Here is a 6,155-nt window from a genome sequence, read left to right on the forward strand (position 1 = left end):
AAACACAGGAAGTCTTAAAATTGTGCCATTATAGTTATGGTTTAATCTTATGAATTATGTACTTCAATACTAAGTATTGACTCCATATCTCCCCTGTATATTATAAATAATAGTTGATAAAGTCTAGGATCAAATCATCCCAGTTTTAAAATTTTTTCTGTAGAGAAATGAGTCACTTAGGAACTTGATGGCTCTTAATTTTAATTTACTGCTTATGTTGATGTCTTTGTACACTAATTCATCCTGCACAAAATGAGAACGAGCATCAAAACTATGCCACCACTAGCAATGTATTAGGAAAGAGATAGGGATTTGAAAGTGGTCACCCCGTATGACATGGCATATGTCACTGACATTAAAGACAACATAAGCAAAGAAACAGGTTAAATAAGAGCATGTGGCCTGAGTGAGTCATGCGTGCCCTCATATTCTGGTGTGTGCTAGACCAGAAAGAGTTATTTCACTTTCCAGAAAAAGGGGTGAATTGAAATAATTACCTTTTCTTAAAAGTCATTTTGTAGGAAGGAATGCTACAGGGGGTTGTTTTGTTGGGCTTTGGATTTTGAGGCTGCTTTTATTTTTTGTTTTGTTTGATTTGCTTGCTTGTTTAGCTAACTGCCTTCAAATGAGAAGGAGAAGCAAGAAGGAAGACCCAACCTGGTAACGCAACCTGGCATGTTTGCTTGTCTCTGATTCACTCCTTGAAAATGAAGATAAAGTTAGTAAATCTCAAAATATATTTCATTCCTTTCCTGGTTCTAACCTTCACAAACAATGGAATCTCTGGTGCCCCTCTTTGAATGGGAACATTTATTAACACAAATGTTATATCTGAAGACTTCTTGTTTCTGTTTTCTGTGGAGTTGATCCTTTAATAATGAGACATGCTCATCTGATCCTGCCTCAGATCAGTCCCAGATCTAAGTGTTGTCTCTCACACAAAATCACCATTTAGGAGGCTAAATTACCCTTAGAAATTTGAAAGTTTAACTAAATGTGCACACATAAAAACACTGAGACTCCTATAATCACATAACCTGCCACATTTCTTCAAATATGATCTCACACTGACTTCAGCTTTCTGAATTTGTTTCACAAGTTTTGCTTCCTGGTCAGTCATGCTCCAGTCACAGAGTGAGTTTTCCATTCCTACTCCATCGCCTTCCCTTCCAAATTTGCCTTCCATGGGTATCCTGGAGTCATATGCCTAACATTTTAATAACTAAATATTACATGTCTTTTCCATTGCAAAACACATTCATTTTTCATCATAGTATGCTTTCTTCTATTATGTACTTCTGTGTCATTTTACCGAGAAATTCATTCTTCATCACTTCATTTGTGTTTGATGGAACCTGAATAAGTTGTGCCCTCTTGGTTCCTTTTGTAGAATCTATGTCTTCAGAAGAATGGAAAAAGAATTTCTTCCCACCTGTACATGGAGAGAGAGAGATAAGAAGGGGGCAGAATGTGGGATAAACCTTGCCCTCATTCAAACCTTGTATCATTCACCTCCATTCTATTTCTAAACACTCTTTCCTCCTCTCCAGTATTCAGGTAATATTTTGTCTCTTGGACTAACAAAACTGTTAATAAAACTTATTCCTCTCTTTATAGGTACTTCATTTAAAATTTTAATCAATATTATTCAAGTAATTTATTAGTTTATCTTGAAACTCAATCTGTTTATTAGTTTATCTTGAAACTCAATCTGTTGATACATGTAAGAACTTTCTACATTTTAAATGAGGTGCTTAGAAGACAAATTCTTATGCCATTTTATGGAGAAAAATGCAGCATGATATATTCTATTCCTAAAAGATTTTTTTAACTTAGTGGTGAGCCTTCAGCTTCATTTACACTTGATGTTCTAAGATTCCAAGAGTATTGTACATTCTATGATTTTCAATAGTCATATTGTTTTATAAGATGATAGATAGGTGGGTAGACAGACAGACCAACTATACTGATAATTGGTATTCTACATACCTTTACTGTTCTACAACTATTCAGCTTTGTACATTATCTAGATCTGCTTTGCATTGTAGACAGCAGGTAAAATCTCTAAAATTTCTTCAACTGGAATAAAATAAGAAGACCCCAATAAGAAATGTATACTATTGTAACATTATGAAAGTAGGTATAAAATGTTTCTCTCATTTTCTGTTATTGAGTCTACATGAAAGGGGTTTAGCTTCTGAGTGTATCTTATTTTATTGCTTCATTTACTTTTCTAACCTAAAACTACTTTACTCTCACTATAACTTAGTAAACTTGTACCCTCTACTTTTGCATAAAATATATTATCAAAATTGTGCATCAAGGAAAGAATGTTGCTAATATAAACCATTAGCTCATTGGACAGAGCCTCCAATTAGTGATCAAGTGAAAATTCATACTAATTTCTAGATGATATTTAACTTATTTTATTAGAACATATCAGATAAAAGTCCCAGAAATTTATAATTATAATATTTAATTTTATGTGAAAATAGCAAGATATTCAGGATACTTTAATTGATTTAGGAAGTTATTAAGGGCAATTTAAAAATTAACATAAAATGGCATCTGAGGAATTCTCTTTTCATAAGAAATTGACTCTAAGTTGAATAATTTCCTGGGTCTAGTTCTGATGTCAATTACACACAGTACACTAAGGGTTTGTTGAGTGTTTTTTACCATCATGGGAAATAGTACTTCTTGCCTTTGTGGACTTTATATATTAGAAAACACTATTTTCTGTTCTTACATGAATTGCTCCTTCCAGCCAAACTCAACATAATGCAATTTTGATGCAATGCTGTCTCAGTAACATGTTCATGTTCTGAACTGGAAAGGGTGAATTTGTTCTTTGTCGACACATGGCAGTTGTGACATTGAGGTACAGCCTCAACTTACAGGACTACTTTTCCTGAAGTCTTAGAAATGACATTAAACAAAAGAACAATGGATGGTGAACTTTTCTCATAGGTTGTTGTTTTTTTTCCTGACACTCGTCCAGATTATTCCTGTGCCTCATTTACCAGACACACATCTTTCTGAGCCTCCAGGATTGTAAGTAGGGCACCTTGCCATTTATAGGACATTTGGCTTCTGGGTTGTAATACCTGAGCAAATGTTCACTGTGAATCAACACTTTCATTCCCCTTAGGGAACTTCTATCTTTTTGTTTAAGTGCTACCAGTTTTCATTTTACAATATCAAAAACAATTTTCATTATATAACTCTGATTGAAAACAAGCAAAATAATATTATTGTAAGGTTTAGTCCTAGATTTATCCTTGACGTTTTCAAGTCAGCTTCATAAGTATTAAGAAATATTTTATTCAATGGACAAAGAAAACAATATCTAATGCCTACTTCACTAGAAGACAAGCAAACTGTACACTCTTGCAGCCTCAATGTAATTGGAATTTTCAGAAATCTGTCTTTTGTTCATAAAGTAAACATTCAAATTCAATTCTCTGAAGTGTTCTGGGTCCAAGTTGGCAATTTATTTACAACCTAATAAGTACGAAAATGATTCAAATATGAATCATCTTATCATTTTGCTCAGCTAGCCAAGGTCAAGTACACACTCAAAAAATATAACACAATATAATTGAGAAAGGAAATAGATGGCAGGTTGGATATTTACTCAGATGCAAATTAAGTCAAACTTCTTTAATGAATTTCTGGAGTTCCTCATTTTGATTGTATTTCACTTGCAGTCAGATTCTGATAATGATTTTTTTAATCAACCTTTAACTAATCATCTTTTCTTTTTTACGAAAATCTCACTTTGGGGAGGCTGAATGAATGAATGTGATGGATGTATGTACATACAAAATGTTTCTTTTTCCTATATTAAGATAACTTTTAAAGAAATTTATAAATAAATCACCCCAAGGATACTTGTACTACCATTACTCAACAGTATACAAGCAGTCACTTTATGCTTTCCTCAACAGAGGAGAAGCATGAGAAAAATACATCTCTTGTTTACCCTAAAAAGAACATAAAGAGAAATGTCAGGTTGAAGTTACTTTCTTTTGTCAAAATGACTAATTCAAAATGGATGAACAAATACCAAGTGTAACTAATTGTCTAATGAGATCTTCAAGCAGAACCAAATGAGCTTTATAAACCTGAGAAAAGCAGTGCTGAGGGGAAAAATCTCATTTTCTCTGTCTCTATAGAACTCCCAAATTAAAAGAAGTAAGCCTTATTGGCACTAGATGGCTAACAGAGCTCTAATTTTTTTGGTCCTATTATTTTGTGCATGTTACCATTCTCACTAACCCCACAGACATTGTTCCACATCCTGGAATATCCTCAGTTGCTGTTTTACTGGTGTCTCCAGGATTCTCTAAATAGATCATAGAACCACCTATCTTTAGCTGGTTGAGCGGATTATAAATTTTTCTTATTACAACTCAAAAGCTGTCCGATCTGACAATGAGCTGTTAAAAGGACAACAGATGATACTGTGTCTTCTGGGGAAATAGCCTTCAGCATGCACCTTGACACAGAATGCCTGTGTCCAATGAATGTCTTTGATGATGAAAATGGTTAAACAGCAAGGCACCAAAGCTATCTAACGAGTGCGTTACTTAATAATGGGCTTTATGTGACTAAACATTAGCAGTTCCATAGAACTAAAACTACCTTGGGAATATTTTTTCCTAATTTTCCTTATGTGAAAAAACTAAAATTTAATAAGATTTTAATGTACTTTAACAGAAATATCAAGTTGACCTACCAAGTGTTAAGTAGCATAGAAGAGGACTTGTTCTCGATTTTTTAGATATTTTTCAGCTGTTCCAGGACATGCATGTGACTTTTCTGTAGGATTAATTAAAGTTCTGTACCTAGAATATAACATGTCTTGCAGGTCACTCCTCCATCTCTTATTACTGAATGCCACCCACCGATATTATCTATCTCATCCCAGTGTACCCCACTCTTGCCTAGCAAAACCATATATATATATATATATATATGTATATATATGTGTGTGTGTATGTATATGTATATGTCATATACATATATATGCTATAACTATATAGTCACAGAACTTTTCTGTCATTTATATTTTAAGAGTCAGTTTTTATATTTAAAATGCTAAATCTTGGTGTTTCGACAGTTCACCTTTCCTGTAAAAGTGTTTAACAACTCTCAAAACAGAAATGCTTGCTTACTAGTCTGCTTCTATAAACCCTAGAAGAAATTTTTGTTCCAGCCTCAATAACAACTGAATTCTGATTAACTCTTTTTCTATCCCTCTCATCTTAGCAGAGGATTTTCAAAATAAGGAGCACTCATGCTTATCTCTCTATCATTCAACATGTTATGTGGCCCATAGTAGGCCTTCGTTAAATGTGTGTAGATCCAATCAATGAGACTATCAGGAGAAGGATTTGTATGTTTATGATATAAATCTGGGTCATCTCCTCCACTCCATTTTATTGACACAGCAGGTAAAATTCTGTGTCTTGGCTGTTGAGTGTTTCCTATACTAGCCAGATCTGTGGGAGATAAGTTGACTCTTGATGTTGAATTTTCTCTGAATTCAAATGCAGTAATGGAACCCTTCATTTACTTCAATTGGAAAGTTTGATTTGAATTATGATGGCTTCATTTATTCATTCATTCATTTATTCATTTATTCAAGGTACACTCCACTGCCTACCAAGCTCACTTGAGGCAAGAGCAGCTGTCTCTGCAACACTTTTTGTTCCATTTTCATTTTGCTGCTCCACTACATACATACATAAGAGGGACTGTTCTATGGGCTACCCACACAAGCCAACTTTTCTCTTTTATTATAGTTTTAGCATGTGTCGTTGTCTAGCATACCAATGACATAAATACAAATGGAATTTTTTCCTATGGTCAACATTTATTCAACTCTTTCAAGTATCAAGCTTTGACTTTTCTCCCATAGCTTCAAAGGATCCAATTACTACATTATGGAAAATTTTCTACAGTGTGACCATATATAAAAATCTATATTTGATAATTCCAATTTTAGAATCAAATATTTAATCAAGGTCCTAGATAACTTTTGATTAGACTTTCAGAATTTTGTATATCAGAGAGGACCCATATCTTGTATTTTTAAATGACCAGATACCTTGCAGAAATGGTCTTTTTGTTGTTTGTGGTCATGGTAT

This window comes from Perognathus longimembris, chromosome 16 (genome assembly GCF_023159225.1).
Source record: "Perognathus longimembris pacificus isolate PPM17 chromosome 16, ASM2315922v1, whole genome shotgun sequence".
Lineage (NCBI taxonomy): Eukaryota > Metazoa > Chordata > Mammalia > Rodentia > Heteromyidae > Perognathus > Perognathus longimembris.